Below are 21,276 nucleotides of genomic sequence, written 5' to 3' on the forward strand. Positions count from 1 at the left end.
GTGGAACTCCATATCTGAATGTCAATTCTCTGATAAAACTGACATAAGTGCTGGCCTCGAGACTCTTGACAGGTTTAGCTTAGATCCATTTGGTAAACTTGTCGACCGCCATGAGCACATGAGTGAAGCCACTCTTACCAGTTCTCAGTGGTCCAACTATATCCAAACCCCAAACAGCAAAGGGCCAGACGAGAGGAATGGTCTTCAGGGCTGACACTGGCTTGTGAGACATGTCCGAGTAAAACTGGCAGCCTTCACATCTTTCGACTATATCTTTCGCCATTTCATTTACTCGCAGCCAATAGAACCCGGCTCGGTATGCTTCAGCCATGATGGCCCGAGAGGACGCATGGTGGCCAAAGGTCCCCGAGTGGATGTCATTGAGGGTCATTCGACCTTCTTCTGGCGTTATGCATCTCTGACCGACTCCAGTCACGCTTTCCCTGAACAATTGTCCTCTTATCACAGTAAAGGCCTTGGATCGACGGACGATCTGCCGAGCCTCTTCTTCGTCTTCTGGGAGTTCTTTTCTGAGGATGTATGCAATGTACGACACTGTCCAGTCGGGTGTGATGACCAGAATCTCCATGATTAGGTCGACCACTGCTAGGACCTCGACTTCAGTCGGATCTGTGACGCTCTTAGGCTGTGGAGGCTCTTCAGTAAAAGGATCTTCCTGAACTGTCGGTGTGTGAATATGTTCCAAACACACATTGCTGGGAATGGCTTCTCTCTTGGATCCTATCTTTGCCAAGTCATCGGCTGCTTGATTTTTCAGTCGGGGTATGTGGTGAAGCTCTCATCCTTCAAACTTCTTTTCCAACTTCCTCACCGCGTTGCAGTAACCGGTCATGGTTGGGATTCTGATGTCCCACTCCTTCATCACCTGATTGACTACCAAATCTGAGTTGCCATAGACCATGAGGCGACAGACGCTGAGTGAGATGTCCATGCGCAACCCATACAGGAGTGCTTCATATTTTGCTTCATTGTTGGAGGAATCAAAGTGAATCTGGAGGACATATCTGAGCTTGTCTCCTCGTGGGGATACCAGTACTACCCCAGCACCAGAACCATTCAGCATTTTGGATCTGTCAAAGACTTGATGTCCAAGGGAAGGAGTTCAATCGCCCATTTTGCCACTCGGCCAGCTGCATCTCTGTTGTGCAGAATCTCTCACAATTGAGCATCGCTGACGACTGTAACAGAGTGATCAGAGAAATAGTGTGCAACCTTCTTTGTGGTCATGTAAATCCCATAGATGAGCTTCTGATAGTGCGGATATCTCTGCTTTGACGGAGTCAGGACTTCAGAAATATAATAAACTGGGCACTGAACTTTATAGGCTTTTCCTTCTTCTTCCCGCTCGACCGTAAGTACTGTACTGACGACTTGTCCAGTGGCTGCTATATAAAGCAGTAAAGGCTCTTTGCTGATTGGAGCAGCAAGCACCGGCTGGGTGGAAAGCAGGGCTTTTAGCACTGCAAATGCTGCATCAGCTTCTGGGGTCCACTCGAACTTATCTGATTTCTTCATCAGTCAGTAAAGAGGCAGCGCCTTTTCACCGAGGCGAGAAATGAATCGACTTAGGGCGGCCAAGCAACCAGTAAGCTTCTGGACATCATGCACACGCACAGGGCATTTCATTTAGAGTATAGCACCCAGTTTCTCTGGGTTAGCATCGATCCCTCGTTCGGAAACGAGGAAACCGAGTAATTTTCCGCCCGGAACTCCAAACGTGCACTTTGATGGATTGAGCTTGATATCATACCTTCTGAGGCTGGCAAAGGTTTCAGCAAGGTCAGTCAGTAGGTCGGAACCTTTACATGACTTGACCACAATGCCATCCATGTATGCTTCCACATTCCGACTGATCTGAGTGAGCAGGCACTTCTGAATCATCCGCATGAATGTGGCTCCAGCGTTCTTCAAACCGAATGGCATTGTGACATAACAGAAGCACCCAAACGGGGTGATGAAAGCTGTTTTTATCTCGTCGGGTCCGTACAGACGGATCTGGTGGTACCCGGAGTAGGCATCCAAAAAGGACAAATGCTCGCACCCCGCAGTCGAGTCGACTATCTGATCGATGCGAGGGAGAGGAAAGTGATCTTTCGGGCAGGCCTGATTGATATGCTTGAAGTCAATGCACATGCGAAGTGAGTCGTCCTTCTTCGGGACCATGATAACATTGGCTAACCACTCGGAGTGGTAAATCTCTCGGATAAACTCAGCTGCCAAAAGCCGAGCCACCCCTTCACCGATTGCCTTTCTCTTCTGTAAGCGGACCGTCGAAGATGTTCTTTGACTGGTTTCACTTTTGGGTTGACTCGCAAACGATGCTCAGCCAGTCCCCTGGGAACACCCGGCATGTCAAAAGGCTTCCATGCAAAGATGTCCCAGTTCTCATGGAGGAACTGGATGAGCGCTTCTTCCTATTTGGAGTCGAGTGTGGTTGAAATGTGAGTCGGAGCAGCATTGGGGTCTGTCGGGTGAATGTGAATCGACTTTGTTTCACCAGACGAGTGGAATGCTGAATCTATGGCTGGCTTCTTGGCTTGCAACAAATCACTCGGATCTGCATTTTTCTGGTATTCTTGCAATTCTACCACGGCCATCTGAGCATCAGCGGTCTTTGAACCCTTCTGGAAGCACTCTTCCGCCTTCTTCCGATTACCAGAGATAGTGATCACCCCTTTGGGACCAGGCATCTTCAATTTGAGGTACACGTAACATGGTCGAGCCATAAAACGTGCATAAGCTGGCCTGTCCAGAATGGCATGATAGGCACTCTGGAAATCCACAACTTCAAATGTCAAATTTTCTTTGCGGTAATTTTTGGAATCACCGAAAACCACATCGAGAGCAATCCGACCGAGGGATGCAGCCTTCTTGCCTGGAATGACCCCATGGAAACTCATATTGCTTTCACTGAGTCTGGACATCGGAATGCCCATTCCCTTCAACATCTCTGCATACAGTATGTTCAGGCCACTGCCACCGTCCATCAGGACCTTTGTCAGTCGAGTGCCTTCGACCATTGGGTCGACCACCAGTGCTTGCCTCCCAGGGGTGGCTATGTGCGCTGGATGATCAGACTGGTCGAATGTAATGGTTGTCTGTGAGCACTTCAAATAACTGGGTGTCACCAGAGCGACCATGTTCACTTCTCTGTTGATGACTTTCAATCGACTTTTGCTCTCAACGTCAGCAAAAATCGTCAGAGTGGAATTCACGTGGGGATAACCATCATCATCCCCTTCCTCATCCTCAGCCTTGTTTGCTTCCTTCTCCTTTTCCTTGGGTTGTTTCTCTCGGAATTGCTGGATTAGGAGCCGACATTGCCGAGTGGTGTGCTTCAGGTAAATGAAATTACCCTCTTCATCTTTTTTGGTGTGGATGTGGCACGGCAGATCCAACACGTCATTTCCATCTTGATCTTTTGCTTTCTTGGGGTTCCACGGCCCTTTGGGCTTCCCCTTGAACTTTCCTTGAACCATAGCCAAGGCTTCACCAGGAGCAGCTGGCTCGGCCTTGCGCTTCTGTTTCCGACCGGAGTTTCCTCCTCTGGCTTCGTGGGCGACTGCTTTGTGCTTGCCAGTCCAGAGTCGTTCTTCTTCTTCACCATTAGCATACTTGGTGGCAATCTCCATCATCTGAGTCAGAGTCATATTTCCTGTCCGGCCGAATTTCAGATTCAACTCCCGATACCTGACACCTTCCTTAAAGGCACAAATTGCCTGATGATCAGACAATCCTCCACCGTTTGGTGTAGGGTGATCCATCTCTGGATATAATACCTCAAAGTTTCATTCGGTTTTTGAACACAACACTGTAATTCTGTCAAACCTGCCGGCCGCTTGCAAGTGCCCTCGAATGTTCTGACAAACACTCGGGCGAGATCTTCCCAAGTATAAATACTGCTAGGTGCCAACTGATCCAGCCATGCTCTAGCCGAGCCCTCCAACATGAGAGGAAGGTGTTTCATGGCCACTTCATCATTGCCGCCACCAATCTAGACAGCCACCCGGTAGTCTTCAAGCCAAGTGTCAGGCTTGGACTCACCAGTGAACTTACCGATTCCAGTCGCCATCCTAAAGTTGGGGGGAATCACTGCAGCTCTGATAGCTCTGCTGAAGTACTCTGGACCTGAGACATGCACCCTGTTGCTGGTTTGCGGATCCCTATCATGGCCCTCTCGGTGAGCTCTGTTTCTGTCGACCAAGCCCTGAACGAGAATAGTTCTTGCATCAAAGCCTGGCTCCCTGGGGTCGACTAGAATACCTCGCCCAACACTGTGAGGGCGTATGTCTTCATGTTGCCGAGGCACGTATGACCCACTCCTTGGGGGAGGCATGGGCACTCGACGACGATCATCGCGATCGACTCGGTGATCATACTGCTCACGGTTTCTGTATTGATCTCGTCGATCTCCACGTCCCTCACGCCTCGGGGGCGATCTTGGGCTATGGGCCGACTGAACTGTGTTTGCAACCATAGATCTGCTATGGATCCTATTCCGCGACTAAGATACAATCGTATTCTGTTCTCCCGCCGCCCGGAGAAAGGCTCAGATCTGCACCAGACCTCGGCCAGCTTCTGACTGGGAAGGTTGGATCGACTCCGCTATCCAGGCAGCAGCTGCTAGATTCTGGATCGGGTTTCGGTATACCTGAGTCGGAGGTGGAAAATTTTGGCATCGGCTGGATTTGGGAGCACGCCGCCGAGCACGATCGTCGAGTGCGCGCTGGAGATTCTCTAGTCGAGTGCGCTCAGCCAAGTTGGCCAAGCGCGCCTGCTCCAAGGCCTGGGCCTCAGGGGTTTCTCTAACTATAGGAGTATGTAGTGCATCCATGTTCCGGCGGCGAAGTTCCTCCCTCTGCTGCGAAGAGAGGGGTTCGGGGCGGTACTCTTCATGAACGCGCGACGGATCGCCGTTCCCATCGCCTGTGTCTTCACGGGTGAAGCTAGGAGGGCTGCGTGGTCCATTGACCATCAGAACTTCAGCTGCTGGGTCGCTGTTGTCGCACTCGGATGCGGTCTATATGGAGCCAGTCGATAGATCGAACAGGCCGTAGAGAGTTTCGTCGGGCTCGATCGCCGTGACTTGAGGAGTGGCCGACTGGCGGGCCACCGCATGCCTCACCCACCGCTGAAGCCTCGACCGACCGGAACGTTTGCTCGGGCGGGCCGCAGGGAGGGGGAAAGTTGCTGGAGCCGACTGATACTGGGTCGACGGCTACCGTAGGAGGACGCCGCGGACGCACGCGTGAAAGTGCGTCGCCCCGCGGGCGGGGAGTGCGTCGACGTCGAGTGGAGCCTCCTGAAGCCAAGCGGAGTCGTCAGCGACAAACATGAGCGCGCCGAGACGGATCTCGCGGCCCTCAGCCAAACCTCCGCCTAGAACCATGATGAAGCGGATCGAAAAAATAGCAATTCCTCCAACAAGTCGCTAAGACACCTGCCCCATGGTGGGCGCCAACTGTCGTGGTTCTAATCCTGACAGTAGAATAGGGGGTGGGAATGTAGAGGCAAGATCCTAGCTATGGAGGAGTTGTACATGCGAGTTTTACGAGTTCAGGCCCTTCTCGGAGGAAGTAACAGCCCTACGTCTCGGAGCCCGGAGGCGGTCAACTGGATATATGTGTGTGAATTACAAAAGGTGCGAACCCTTGTCCCAGAAGAGGGGATGGCTTATATAGAGTGCGCCAGGACCCCAGCTCTCTTCTGTTACACAGGGCTCAATGTTCATAAAGGAGGGGCGTTACTGGTAACGTCCGAAGTAAAGTGCTATAAATGACCATAAAGCTATGACTTAAACCCCGACCGTTGCGGAGTGAAGGGCTTCACATCTTCTGGTGGTCGAGTGGTTGTTCGTATGGTCGAGTGTCTTCAAGGCTGTCGAGTGAGCATAGCTTCATGGTCGAGTGGATGATGATTTCTCTTCAACTGCTTCTGGTTCTTTGTAGAGATGTCCTTGGGGAGGGTATGTTGGACAGATCCATGACCCTACCCTAGGTACATAGCTTCATCACTTGGAACTCGACTTGTTGATGTTGGTAGTAGAAGGCTTTGTAGTTGGTGTTGGAGTCGTTGAAGCTTGGTTGTTGGAGAAGCCGTAGGACTTGGATGAGAACTTGGCATACTTGAAATCATCTTCAACTTGGCATTCCGCTTTGGTAGCTTGGTGCACTAGCTCGATGAGGTTCGAGTATGGTTGGAAGTCGGCGATCTTCTTGATAGGATGGTTGAGTCCATTCAAGAAACATGCCATTGTTTGCTCATCATCTTCTGTGACATTGGCTCGTACCATTGCAATCTCCATCTCCTTGTAGTACTCTTCAGCGCTCTTGGTTCCTTGCTTGAGTGGTTGGAGTTTCTTGAAGAGGTCGCGGTTGTAGTAAGTAGGTACGAAGCGTGCTCTCATGACATACTTCATTTGCACCCAAGTAGTGATTGGTGGTTCACCTCTTGCCTCTCGGCGCTCGATAACTTGTTCCCACCAAATGAGCACATAGTCTTGGAACTCAAGGGATGCCATGGCGATCTTCTTCTCTTCTTCATAATTGTGCAAATGGAAGATTTTGTCAACTTTCAATGCCCATGAAAGGTACTCTTCGGGATTGTTGCTTCCGTTGAACTTGGGCATGGTGAACTTGAGTTTGCCATAGCGTTGTTCTTCATTGTGTTGGGGTCAGGGATGATGACGCCCATGTTGTTGATGATTGTTCAACTCGTGGTGCTCTTAGCGCGGAGGGTTGTCAACCTCATATTGCTCTTGTCGTGGAGGATCTTCATTGTCTTCATGATGTTGAGGAACTTGTTGTTCTTGACGTGCTTGTGGAGGAGCTTGTCGAGCTAGAAGAGGAGCTTGAGGAACTTGATGAAGCACGCGAGATTGAAATCTCCGTTCTTGAATTTCTTCGCGAAATACTTCTTCTTGTTGTCGCGCTTGTCGGCCTCGGTCGGCTACGGCTGGACTTGAATCGTGGAGGGCTTGTTGCGCCGCAAGTGCTTCAGCTTCACGGAGTTGTTCTTCTTGGCGTTGTGCCTCGGCATCTTGAGCATTTTGGTGTAGACGCGTTCGCTCTTCCTCTTCATGTTGGCGTTGTCGTTGCCATTCTCGTGCTAGCGCAAAGGCCTCTTGGATTTGACGTTGTCAGTGCTCTTGCAAGTCGGTGTCGCGTAGAGGATTGAGGCTTGCTTGACGCTCGTTGTGCGCGGCACGGCGAAGAGGTGTTTGATGTCGGTGTACTTGAGCCGGAGAGGGTGAAGTCGTAGTGGCGGCTGGAACGGCTCCTTCTTGAAGTGGAAGAAGAGTGGTTGAGCAACAAAGCGCGAATCTCGTCCATCCTTATGTCATTCTATTGCTTGTGATCATCGAGCTTGTGGTCGAAGTATTCCCTTGTACGTTGCTCGGAAAGTCGCAAGTCGGTGGCAAGGTTGTCGATGCGTTCACTCATAGCTTGTTGCTCTTGATGCAAAGCACGTTGTGCAGTAAAGAGGTGACTCTTGGTGACAAAGGAGTTCATGTCGTCGTCTTGCTCCATGAAGAGTGGGTTAGCAGAAGTACTTGGCCTATCCATCATTCCAAGACAAATGTGAGTGGTAAAAAGAGAAGAACGAATACCAAATGTACCTTGACCGAAGTTGAAAGTGGATCGAGGATCACTCCAATGTAGGGCAAGGAAATAGCACAATTGGTACTAGCTCTTGTTGGTTTCTCACACCTACACAACTAAAAGCTTTTGGTGGAGCTTGGTTAGGATGGTGGCACAAAATTTGATGCAATTGTAAGTGAGCTTCACTAATATTGGAAAAGATTCGCAAGATGCAATGTAACAAGTAGACCAAGCATAAGGTACATGGAAACACACACGCAAAAAGATAAGTGGGGTCGTGCAACCAAGGGTGAGCCAAAATGTGGAATCCACAAAAATGCTCTTGTTGCACAACACTAGAGAGATGCTAGCACGATTGCACAATAGGCAGATACAAGAAATCCACCCCCCAATCCTCAACCAGCCGCCTCCCACCTCCTCTCCTCAAATTCTGCCGCCGGCCACCTCGTCCCTGCCACTTGGTGCGTGGCCATTGGCTGCGCCGCCACTCAGTGCCGCCCGTGGCCAGTGGCAAGCCGCCACGTCGCCTCCCCGCGCCCCACATCGCCTCGGTCCCTGCTAGGCCCATCCGAGGCCCGCCCCCGGGCCATTCTAGGCCGAAGCGCCCGCACCGCGCCGCCGTCCCTGACCAAGGTCGAGAGAGCCCGAGCTCCCTCCCGCTCGTCCCCGTCGCTGGAATCGCCTCACACCGTGCCGGGATGAAGTCCGGCGACCCGGAGCCGACGCCGGTGACCCCAGGCCAGATCCGTCTCTTTCTCCTTTCCTCTGTCCTCCGTCTCCCTCACCTCTCTCTCTCTCCCGTGCAGGGCGGCATCGCAGGTGCAGTTCCAGTTTCCCTCGCCCCGTTGACCTTCGCCGGAGTCCACCACCTTCGCCGCTCGTCTCCCTGACCGTCCTCATTGTCAGATCCGATGCCCCAAGGCTGGATCCATCCATCCCGGACCTCGCCGGAGCTCTTCCCCGCCGCGCCATCGTTCCACATCATCGGCGGGCGCCGCCGCGCCTCGTACTGCCTCTCCATCGAGTAGAGGAGGACGGCGACCCCCAGCACCGTTCGCCTCCGCACGTGGGCCAGCCGGGCCATGCGAGGCCCAGTTCCGCGCCAGCGCGTGTGTGGGCCACGACCCAATTGAGACATCCGCTGCTCCCTTCTCTGCCCGATCGGGCCTTGGGCCAGGGTGAGCCGCCTGCAGCCCCTATGCACTGTTGGGCTTGTCCCGGTTACGGCCCGTTTCGTGTTTTTTTTCATAGAACGTTTTCCTATTTAATCCAGAGAAACCTGTTTTGCAGATTAGCCCCTAAACTTCATGCATTTAATAACTCTCAAACCGTGCATCCAAATTAAACAAATTTAATATGAAACATGACTAGAATTTCATCTAGTTTCATAATATGTCATTTTCATCCATGTTTAAAATGTTTAAAATGTTGTTTGTTTAAATTTGCTTAAATAACTAGCTAAAATGATTTATTTCATAACTAAATAACCGTAACTCGGAATTTAATAAACTTTATATGTAAATGGGGTGGAAAAATGCCTAGTTTAACATGATGGCTTTGCTTTGCATGTTTAACAACTCTAAAATTGTGTTTAGGGTGGAACAGTACCATAACCAAAATATGCATATGGGGATTTACCGGAATTGTTGTTCGTTGTTTCCGGCCTCATTTAAACTTGCCTAGATAGGTAGTTTTCTTTTGCTTCACCCTGTTGCCATGTTTAACAACATTTAATATTGTTGGGTACATAAACAAGATCAAACTAAATAACTTGTCGTTGTGTTTCGTCAATATGCAACGGAGTTGCATGTTGAGCTCCACTTAATTTGTAGGATTGTTTGCCATGCTTCATTAAACCGGACATGCATCATACTTGATTGTGCATCATGCCATGATTATGTGATGGTTGTTTACCATGATTGTTTGCTTCTTTCCGGTGTTGCTTCTTCGGGTTGGTTCTGATAACGTCATGTTGTGAGGATTCGTTCGACTTCGTCCGTTTGTCTTCGTCATGGACTCGTTCTTCTTCCTTGCGGGATTTCAGGCAAGATGACCATACCCTCGAAATCACTTCTATCTTTGCTTGCTAGTTGCTCGCTCTTTTGCTATGCCTATGCCACGATACCTACCACTTGCTTATCATGCCTGCCATATTGTTAAGCCTAGCCTCTAACCCACCTTGTCCTAGCAAACCGTTGTTTGGCTATGTTACCGCTTTGCTCAGCCCCTCTTATAGCGTTGTTAGTTGCAGGTGAATATTGGAGCTTGTTCCATGTTTGGAACATGGATATTTTGTTGGGATATCACAATATCTCTTATTTAATTAATGCATCTATATACTTGGTAAAGGGTTGAAGGCTCGGCCTTATGCCTGGTGTTTTGTTCCACTCTTGCCGCCCTAGTTTCCTTCATATCAGTGTTATGTTCTCAGATTTTGCGTTCCTTACGCGGTTGGGTTATAATGGGAACCCCTTGACAGTTCGCCTTGAATAAAACTCCTCCAGCAATGCCCAACCTTGGTTTTACCATTTGCCACCTAGCCTTTTCTTTCCCTTGGGTTCTGCAGACTCAAGGGTCATCATTATTTTAACCCCCCGGGCCAGTGCTCCTCTGAGTGTTGGTCCAACCTGTCAGCCGCCAGTGGCCACCAGGGGTAACTCTGGGCTGGCCTACCGGAAGTTTGGACAATCTGAGTGTGCCCTGAGAACGAGATATGTGCAGCTCCTATTGGGATTTGTCGGCATATCCGGGCGGTGTTGCTGGACTTGTTTTACCATTGTCGAGGATGTCTTGTAACCTGGATGCCGAGTCTGATCAGAATGTCTTGGGAGAAGGAATATCCTTCGTTGACCGTGAGAGCTTGTGATGGGCTAAGTTGGGACACCCTCCAGGGATTTGAACTTTCGAAAGCCGTGCCCGCAGTTATGGGAAGATGGGAATTTGTTAATGTCCTATTGTAGAAAACTTGAAGTTGATCTTAATTAAAATGCACCAACCGCGTGTGTAACCGTGATGGTCTCTTTCCGGCCGAGTCTGGGAAGTGAACACGGTGTTGGAGTTATGCTTGACGTAGGTTGTTCTAGGATCACTTCTTGATCATAGTTGTTCGACCATGCTTTTGCCTTCTCTTCTCGCTCTCATTTGCGTATGTTAGCCACCAAATATGCTAGTCGCTTGCTGCAGCTCCACCTCATACCTTTTACCCCACCTATAAGCTTAAATGGTCTTGATCGCGAGGGTGCAAGATTGCTGAGTCCCCGTGACTCACAGATACTTCCAAAACCAGTTTGCAGGTGCCGATGTTACCGAGCAGGTGACGCAACCAAGCTCAGGAGGAGCTCGATGAAGATCTTGTCCTTTGTGTTGTTTCATTCTAGTTGATCAGTAGTGGAACCCAGTCGGGACGATCGGGGATCTGTGTAGCTTGTGGGGTAGTCTTCTTTTATTTTGGTTCCGTAGTCGAACCTTGATTGTATCTGGTTGATGTAATTCTTTATTTATGTAATTGTGTGATGTGGCGATTGTAAGCCAACTATGTATCTTTCCCCTTTATTTATATACATGGGTTGTTTGCGAAGATTACCTCACTTGCGACATTGCTTTCAATGCGGTTATGCCTCTAAGTCGTGCTTCGACATGTAGGAGATATAGCCGCATCGAGGGCGTTACAAGTTGTTAATCAGAGCCTTCCCCGACCTTAGGAGCCCCCTGCTTGATCGAATCGTTAGCGTTATTGAGTCTAGAAATGTTTTGAGTCATATAGGAATTATATATATCGGAGATTTAGGAATTCTTTTTACTCCTTAGTCCCTTTGTCGCTCTGGTGAGGCATCTTGACGTAGAGTTTTGACTCTTCTCTTCTCGAATTTCACTAAAAAAAATTAGGATCACGCGGGTATCTTGGAATCATTTCGATGGTTTTGTGACAAGAACATTGTTCTTGGTGCCTCCTGACATTTAGGGGTTGTGGCAGTGTCCCGGGGAGTTGAGCTCCGAGGTGTTGTCGTCACAATTTTATCGCTGCAGTTCTGGAATACCTGAGTTTAGTTTCGCCGACATCAAAAATCTCTTTTATGCAGTTGTTGGTGAGATAACCTCGATGCCACCCAGTACTGGGGCGGGAGTTCGGGAGTATTTCCATAACTCGTATAACGGATGCTTTTCGAAGGTTGAGGTAAATGATTTCCAAAGGTTTCTTGGTTATGTGTTGAAGGATGGATACGGCTGGATGTAAGATTTGCTAGTTTTGGGTCAGATATTATGCTTCCCTTGTATCCCCAACACCTGATTGCATAATCGGAAAGTTTCGGGAGTTTATAAGTGGGAATTCAAGTAGCTCTTAGGATATCTTTCCGACAGATGTATGATTTGAAATTGGGGTTCGACGTCTAGTGGTCCGCCTATCCACGGTTGGTTTTAAAGTGGTCTCGTTGTGTCTTAAAGCGTCCTTGGCTATGCCGACTCGGGGACGCTTCGTATGTCATGTGCACTGCCTTGTACATGATGGTGTTGTACGATCGAGCCCATGTAGGCCCCACCACGAAAACTTTGGACGAAATCTCTATCATATGTTTGTTCCGGCTTATTCTGCAAGCCAATCATTTGTTTGTTTTGAGTTGTGGTATTCGAGTTGCTTCGAAGTCAAATGTTGATTCCATACCTTCTCTAAACGGTGTTCTCATACTCTGATGTGAATACCAACCCTCATGATAATCGAGATTGTCATGTCAATCCTTTTCAACCGGCGTGTTTTCTCTTCAAGTGGATCCGTCCATTTTCAACATCCGCAAGATCGAGTGTCAGTTCTTCTCAACGGTGTTTGCTTCATCCGTCTTCAAGTTGTCTTTGTTTTCCCGCCCTCCCACCCTTATTTCTTCAAGGACTCAAATTTCATAATCAAGTATCTTTTATTCTTGTGAAGTCTCTCCATCCTTTTCTCGTTAATATTCTTATCCGGTGATTCTCATGAAGATCCTAATGGAGCTTCAAGTTCATCATTATTTGCTCTTTTCTTCTCCGGTGGACTAAACTCAAGCTTTCATGTTGATCATATCCTTTTTACTCGTTCCGGTGCACCTCATAATCTTTCACTTCTCGCTACTCAATTGTTCCGGAGTGCTCAAGATATCCCGAAGATTCGTGTTTCCACTCTACATTCGTTCAAGATCTTTCGAGGTTGTTTTCTCATTCAAGCCATTTAATTCAACCGGTGCAACCTCTCTTTTAAATCATTTCAATGGTGTTTCTTTTGAGTGGGCCCTAACCCACATGTCTTTTCCCAGGATCTTACCTGACTCTTCTTATTCTCCCGGAGTTATTCTCAAATCTTCTAAAGCTTGACGTAAGATGATTCATCATCAGTCATATGTATTTCTCCAAGATCTTTCAAATTCTTTTCATTGTTGGCTAAACCTCTTCGTTTTGATTCTTCCGGAGTGTCTAAATAATTCATGGTGCTGTTTCTCGTCGTCATTCTCGGATTTTGAAGACCGAAGAAGAGTTTCCCCTTGAATCTTGTTTCGATCTATCAAATATTCGTGGTTCTAGCTTCATGATATCCTCTCGTAATTGTTTTCAATTGTGACAATTCTTTTCACCCACCCGGAGCATCTCATGAGTTGTTTCCATTTATTTCCTCTGTAGGCCATCTTTTCAAATATTATTCATTCTCATCTTTCAGCTCTCTTTCTCCAAATCTTACCGGTGCATCGTTCAAGTGTTCTCTAATCAGCTCGTCATCTCTTCGTTCTCATATATCTAAATTCTCTCAAGCATCTTCATTCATTTGCTAATTCCTCTCGGTGTTTTCTTTATCTTCTCTTCGTTCATTTTTAATTCTTACGGTGGTTCGTTCAAGAGTTTTCTTCCTTCGTGTATCATATCTATGCATTCGTGCTTTTCAAATTCTACCGGTGGATCATTGAAGGCCTCTTCAAGTTTGCGCAATATCTATCTTAATCCTTTCCAAGAGAATAAATAGTGTGCCAAATCCATTGTTGATCATCAATTTAATTGGTGAAGGATAAGCATAATGTAATTCTTATTCTTGTTTCATCGAGTGAACTAAATTCCTTTTTTCCGGAGTGGTTCATCATATCACATTCTCAGTTCGAGATGCTTTTCTTTTCTTTTGCCGGAGTTCCAAATCCTCTCAATTATTTCATCGCGGAGATCCATCTAATCATTGCAAGGTTTCACCTTGTGTTTTCAACTTCCCTTTCTTCTCGTTATCCTTTTGGTTACCGGAGTTCTTCATGAAGGTTATACATGATGGTTCATTAAGGATTTAATTCCTTCTCGAAGTGTTCATCAACATTCTTTTCAGAGGAGTTCAATCATTCTTCATCTTGCAATCCGGAGTGCAATTCTTCCTTCCGTATCATTGGAGGTGGTATTATGTCATTCTTGATATTTTGAGTCATGTTTCATGATTCACATGTTGTTAAGAATGAGATATATTAAATCCATCAACCTCTTTGTTGGAGTTATCTTGTGTCTTGTTTATGGTGCTCATAAATGACCCAAGTTCTTCGTTTATCCTCACGGTGAAATAACTTTCTCCTCTCCTTGTTCATATCAATCCAGTTCTTCTTCCCGTGAGTGGCAGGTTGTCACCTCATAATTTGAGATGGATTCCATAAGACCATATCAAGATTATTCTTTTCGTTGTTGATTTTCCAACAACTCCGTTCTAGCATTTGTTGTAAGCGTGCTCTCTCAAGATCGTGTTTCCCTTTGTTCATTCCATTCCATTCTTACTTTTGTTCCGGAGGCATTGTGTTGTTGCTCTCTTCAAACCTTCTTCTTGTTCTTGTCAGGACCTTGTTCTTTTCTTGCTTATCCATTTAAACAGAGTGTTGTGCCCTATTGCTCAAGTTCTTTTCGCTTTATCAAGTCTTCCATCACTTTTCAACCGGAGTGCTGCCCGAATTTGCTCTTCCTTGTCCCTCTTTTCTAACAGAGTGTTTTCAACTTCGTCATCTCCGTTGTATTCTTTTCTCGAAATGGCTTAACCTTTTCAAGGTTCATGGTTTCACTCATTGGTCAAAGAAGCAACTTATTTTTACCTCTTCTCTTTCTCTTCCGTTTTCCCTCTGGTGCCATCCTAGATCTCGGGACGAGATCCTCTCGTAGTGGAGTGTTGTAACGCCCCGAGACCGATGCGCCAGGTGTCTTCCAGTTATTCGCTGTCTTTGCCATGTCATTCGCTTGCGTGTTGCATCTTGTCATGTCATCATCTGCATTGCATCATCATGTTTTCAAAACTTGCATTAGTCCGGGTCTCCCAGTTCCGTCTGTTGTCCGTTCTGAGCCCAGACACACTTGCACGTGCCCGCGGCATGTCCGAAATAGTATTTTATAAGTGGCCAGAAAATGTTCTCGGATTAGGTTGAAAGTTGGCGTGTGGTCTTATTATACTGTAGATAGGCCGCCTGCCAAGTTCCATCGCATTCGGAGTTCGTTTGATAGCCCAACGGATAACTATAGCGGCAGTATAGCCGGTCTAACGTCGGACGTTCTCGGTCTCCGGAAATTGCCGCCGGACCTCTCTCTCTCTTCTCTCCTCTCAGCCCGAGGCCTTCTGCACAACCCACAAACCCCACCTAGGCCTCCCTCCATCCGGAGCCGTCCAATCGCGATCCGAGGATACGAAAACAGCCTCAAACCCACCAAACCCTAGCCCCTACCCTATTTAAGCACACCCACATGCCATTTTTGGCCTTCTCCTTCCTTCTCCTCGAAATCCGCGCCCCAATCCTCAACCAGCCGCCTCCCACCTCCTCTCCTCAAATTCTGCCGCCGGCCACCTCGTACCTGCCACTTGGCGCGTGGCCATTGGCTGCGCCGCCACTCAGCGCCGCCCGTTGCCAGTGGCAAGCCGCCACGTCGCCTCCCCGCGCCCCACATCGCCTCGGTCCCTGCTAGGCCCATCCGAGGCCCGCCCTGGGCCGTTCTGGGCCGAAGCGCCCGCACCGCACCGCCGTCCCTGACCAGGGTCGAGAGAGCCCAAGCTCCCTCCCGCTCGTCCCCGTCGCTGGAATCGCCTCACACCGCGCCGGGATGAAGTCCGGCGACCCGGAGCCGACGCCGGTGACCCCAGGCCAGATCTGTCTCTCTCTCCTTTCCTTTTTCGTCCGTCTCCGTCACCTCTCTCTCTCCCGCACAGGGCGCCATCGCAGGTGCAGTTCCAGTTGCCCTCGCCCCGTTGACCTTTGCCGGAGTCCACCACCTTCGCCGCTCGTCTCCCTGACCGTCCTCGTCGTCAGATCCGATGCCCCAAGGTCGGATCCATCCATCCCCGACCTCGCCGGAGCTCTTCCCCGCCACGCCATCGTTCCACATCACCAGCGGGCGCCGCCGCGCCTGGTCCTGCCTCTGCATCAAGCAGAGGAGGACGGCGACCCCCAGCACCGTTCGCCTCCGCGCGTGGGCTAGCCGGGCCATGCGAGGCCCAGTTCCACGCCAGCGCCTGCGTGGGCCACAACCCAGTTGAGGCCATCCGCTGCTCCCTTCTCTGCCCGACCGGGCCTTGGGCCAGGGTGAGCCGCCTGCAGCCCCTGTGCACTGTTGGGCTTGTCCCGGTTACGGCCCGTTTCGTGTTTTTTTTCCATAGAACGTTTTCCTATTTAATCCACAGAAACCTGTTTTGCAGATTAGCCCCTAAACTTCATGCATTTAATAACTCTCAAACCGTGCATCCAAATTAAACAAACTTAATATGAAACATGACTAGAATTTCATCTAGTTTCATAATATGTCATTTTCATCCATGTTTAAAATGTTTAAAATGTTGTTTGTTTAAATTTGCTTAAATAACTTGCTAAAATGATTTATTTCATAACTAAATAACCGTAACTCAGAATTTAATAAACTTTATATGTAAATGGGGTGGAAAAATGCCTAGTTTAACATGATGGCTTTGCTTTGCATGTTTAACAACTCTAAAATTGTGTTTAGGGCAGAACAGTACCATAACCAAAATATGCATATGGGGATTTACCGGAATTGCTGTTCGTTGTTTCCGGCCTCATTTAAACTTGCCTAGATAGGTAGTTTTCTTTTGCTTCACCCTGTTGCCATGTTTAACAACATTTAATATTGTTGGGTACATAAACAAGATCAAACTAAATAACTTGTCGTTGTGTTTCGTCAATATGCAACGGAGTTGCATGTTGAGCTCCACTTAATTTGTAGGATTGTTTGCCATGCTTCATTAAACCGGACATGCATCATACTTGATTGTGCATCATGCCATGATTATGTGATGGTTGTTTACCATGATTGTTTGCTTCTTTCTGGTGTTGCTTCTTCGGGTTGGTTCCGATAACGTCGTGTTGTGAGGATTCGTTCGACTTCGTCCGTTTGTCTTCGTCATGGACTCGTTCTTCTTCCTTGCGGGATTTCAGGCAAGATGGCCATACCCTCTAAATCACTTCTATCTTTGCTTGCTAGTTGCTCGCTCTTTTGCTATGCCTATGCCACGATACCTACCACTTGCTTATCATGCCTCCCATATTGTTAAGCCTAGCCTCTAACCCACCTTGTCCTAGCAAACTGTTGTTTGGCTATGTTACCGCTTTGCTCAGCCCCTCTTATAGCGTTGTTAGTTGCAGGCGAAGATTGGAGCTTGTTCCATGTTTGGAACATGGATATTTTGTTGGGATATCACAATATCTCTTATTTAATTAATGCATCTATATACTTGGTAAAGGGTGGAAGGCTCGGCCTTATGCTAGGTGTTTGGTTCCACTCTTGCCGCCCTAGTTTCCGTCATGTCGGTGTTATGTTCCTGGATTTTGCGTTCCTTACGCGGTTGGGTTATAATGGGAACCCCTTGACAGTTCGCCTTGAATAAAACTCCTCCAGCAATGCCCAACCTTGGTTTTACCATTTTCCACCTAGCCTTTTCTTTCCCTTGGGTTCTGTAGACTCAAGGGTCATCATTATTTTAACCCCCCTCTGAGTGTTGGTCCAACCTGTCAACCACCGGTGGCCACCAGGGGCAACTCTGGGCTGGCCTACCGGAAGTTTGGACAATCTGAGTGTGCCCTGAGAACGAGATATGTGCAGCTCCTATCGGGATTTGTCGGCACATTCGGGCGTTGTTGCTGGACTTGTTTTACCATTGTCGAGGATGTCTTGTAACCTGGATGCCAAGTCTGATCGGAATGTCTTGGGAGAAGGAATATCCTTCGTTGACCATGAGAGCTTGTGATGGGCTAAGTTGGGACACCCTGCAGGGATTTGAACTTTTGAAAGTCGTGCCTGTGGTTATGGGCAGATGGGAATTTGTTAATGTCTGGTTGTAGAAAACCTTAAGTTGATCTTAATTAAAATGCACCAACCGCGTGTGTAACCATGATGGTCTCTTTCCGGCTGAGTCCGGGAAGTGAACACGGTGTTGGAGTTATGCTTGACGTAGGTTGTTCTAGGATCACTTCTTGATCATAGTTGTTCGACCGTGCTTTTGCCTGCTCTTCTCGCTCTCATTTGCATATGTTAGCCACCAAATATGCTAGTCACTTGCTGCAGCTCCACTTCATACCTTTTACCCTACCTATAAGCTTAAATAGTCTTGATCGCGAGGGTGCGAGATTGCTGAGTCCCATTGACTCACAGATACTTCCAAAACCAGTTTGCAGGTGCCGATGTTACCGAGCAGGTGATGCAACCAAGCTCAGGAGGAGCTCGATGAAGATCTTGTCCTTTGTGTTGTTTCGTTCTAGTTGATCAGTAGTGGAGCCCAGTCGGGACGATCGGGGATCTGTGTAGCTTGTGGGGTAGTCTTCTTTTATTTTGGTTCCATAGTCGGACCTTGATTGTATCTGGTTGATGTAATGCTTTATTTATGTAATTGTGTGAAGTGGCGATTGTAAGCCAACTATGTACCTTTCCCCTTTATTTATATACATGGGGTCTTTGCAAAGATTACCTCACTTGCGACATTGCTTTCAATGCGGTTATGCTTCTAAGTCGTGCTTCGACACGTAGGAGATATAGCCGCATCGAGGGCGTTACATCATTCCAATCGGAGGAATGAGCTCCTCCGCGAGGGAGGATAACCAGGGGGAAGAATCTGGCATTCTCTCTCCCCAGGGAAGGAAGAGGGCTACCTCTGAAGATCCGGAAACCAATGTTTCCAAACGGGAGAAGAAATCCTCGCCAGAGGGTCCTGCCTCAGAGGGTATTCTCACCGCACAGTGTCCGCGCGGGGATCAGCCCTCTACCAAGTTGTAAGTAATAGAAAAGTACTTAATAGTGAAGATATCCTACCTCACTTCCGAAGACAATAACCGATGCTTATAAATTGTAGTCCGGATCGTAGCCCTTCTCGACAAAGTTCGTCTTCGGGGCATCTCCTTCCGGAGATGATGGAAAGTGAAATGCCTCCCCCTGACACCCCGCCTCCGGAGGCGGGCGACCCTGAAGTGTCATCGCAGAGGATATCTCCGGATCCGCCAAGGCCAGAGGATAACCCTTTGGTTACCCGGAATCCCCTGTATCCGGCTTCTAAAGAGAGCGTCAGTAAGGGTCCAGAACCGTACAGTGTGCGGTCGGACGCGTTGAAGGATCTTTTGGGGCAAGCGGCTGTTTCAGAAGCGCATCATACGCTAATGGGTACGGTAATTGAAAGGATTTCATCCGCTGAAAGCGGTTTGCACGAAGCCTTTATGAGTCTGCAGAAGGGCTTTGAGGTACGTGAAACAGTGTATGTTTTTGATAGTACCGCACATGTTAGGTGTGCCCTATGCAGATAGTAGCCCCTGAGACTCTGGTTGTCGTCGAGAACGACGGCAACCCGAGGAACATATTCCCAGGTAATAAGCCGACTGCCTTTATGTGCAGGTGGCTGAGGCTACGGTGGCTAGCCGAACTGATGGGTTTACCGAGCTAAAGCGGCAACTTGATGCGGCCGATGTCGGTATCGTGCTTGTCAACCAGCGGCTTGACGAAGCACAGGGTGAGTGATTTCTCTGGTGATCGTCACATAATAAGAGGAGAATGATGCCAGTATCTTTAATATGTTGTAACTGCAGATGGGGCTGCCACCGTGGAGACCCTTCGGGCGGAGCTGGCCCGAGCGAAGGAGCAAGCAAGGAGTAGCAATGCAGCCGCTCTAAAGGTGGCCAAAGAGCTAAGGGCCGAACAGGCCGCACATTGCGAGAGCAAGGAAAGAATATACAAAATGGCTGTAGAATTAAAAGATGCCGCTGACCATTACCAAATTCTTGAAGAAGAAAGCCGAGCGAGGGCGACGAACTTGGAGAAGGCCCTGGTAGCTTCCAAGGAAGCCCACTCCAAAATTAGAGCGACGAAGGAGGAGCTGCATCAAGCTGCAGATATCGTGTCTGGGAAGCCCTTCTTGTTGCAGACTAAATTCAGAGATCCGAAGTATGCTCCTCTTGACCGACTATGGAGTTCTGCGGACACCTACGTGGATTTGGCTGCAAGTGCTGCTGATGCGGCCGAGTACTTCAAGGATCAGAAAGATCACGAAGTGGAGAAGCTGTTCTGGTCATAGTTTCATGCTCCAGTCCGTCCACTGCTGTTTAATGAGCGAATGGCCGAGTGGTCCGAGCTCCATAGATTGTCCGGACTTGCCATGAGGTCCGTTGTAGATCATCTGTGGCCGGGAGGGCCAAGGCCGAATAGCTACTTTAGTTTAGTGCAACAATTCCTTGGTGTTGTGCCACACATTGATGCCGTAAAGAGATCGGCATGCATAGAGGGTGCGCGGATGGCCTTTGCCCGTGTTAAGACATACTGGGCGGAGATGGAGGCCGCCACTGTTGTGACACAGGGTTCGGCTGTAGGCCGAGTGGCTGCCGAGCACTACTTTGACGAAGTTCTTGAAGGCACTCGTTCGATAGAGGCGCAGTGCTCGAAGAATATTATGTTCTAGTAACATGTACTCCCAATGTAGAAACAATGTTTATTGAATTATCAAGGATGTATTTATACTTTTGCCCGAAAGTATTGTGATGCCTCCTATGCGGCCATTTTTGTATATGTGTATGTAACCTGAAAGTTTGCTGTCGTCGGCTTCCGCCCCCATGTGTATAATGCGGGGGTGTTCGCAGAAAGGCATATCCACACTTGATCCAACGTCTTGGTTTGTTAAGGAGGTGATAGCGCAGCGAATGACGCAATCGGACTATATTGCTTTAACACTTTCACTTAGCCATAGGAGTTTGACGGTGGGGCTAATATATAGCCCCTGGTACTTCTGCGCTCGTCCGTATACGGGGCACGTGCGTACCTGACCGGGAAACGGCCCTTCGTTAATGCGGAGGAATCCCGAAGATTCTGCTGAGTCATCGAGTGGTTGACCAGTCTCTCGCTATATCATGACAGTCAGTTTTCGGCTTTCTCTAATGAGGTGCTCATCCGGGTGAACCAGGGCACAATCGCAGTAGTTCTCCCAGTGCTACCTTAGCCAATATAACGGAACATAAGGTACCAAAACGTGGGAGCTGGGCAAACCCAACATTTGACCAAAGACATGATTCGGAGCTGATGCATATAGGGCCAAACTCGGGACGCCGAACACTCCCTAAGGTGTTCGATCTTTATAATATATACCGGGCTAAACAATGCCCTCAATAATAAACCCCATGTGTCCAGGTACGTGCAATATCCTAACGTGGACACA

Source organism: Triticum dicoccoides, chromosome 1A (assembly GCF_002162155.2).
Source record: "Triticum dicoccoides isolate Atlit2015 ecotype Zavitan chromosome 1A, WEW_v2.0, whole genome shotgun sequence".
NCBI lineage: Eukaryota > Viridiplantae > Streptophyta > Magnoliopsida > Poales > Poaceae > Triticum > Triticum dicoccoides.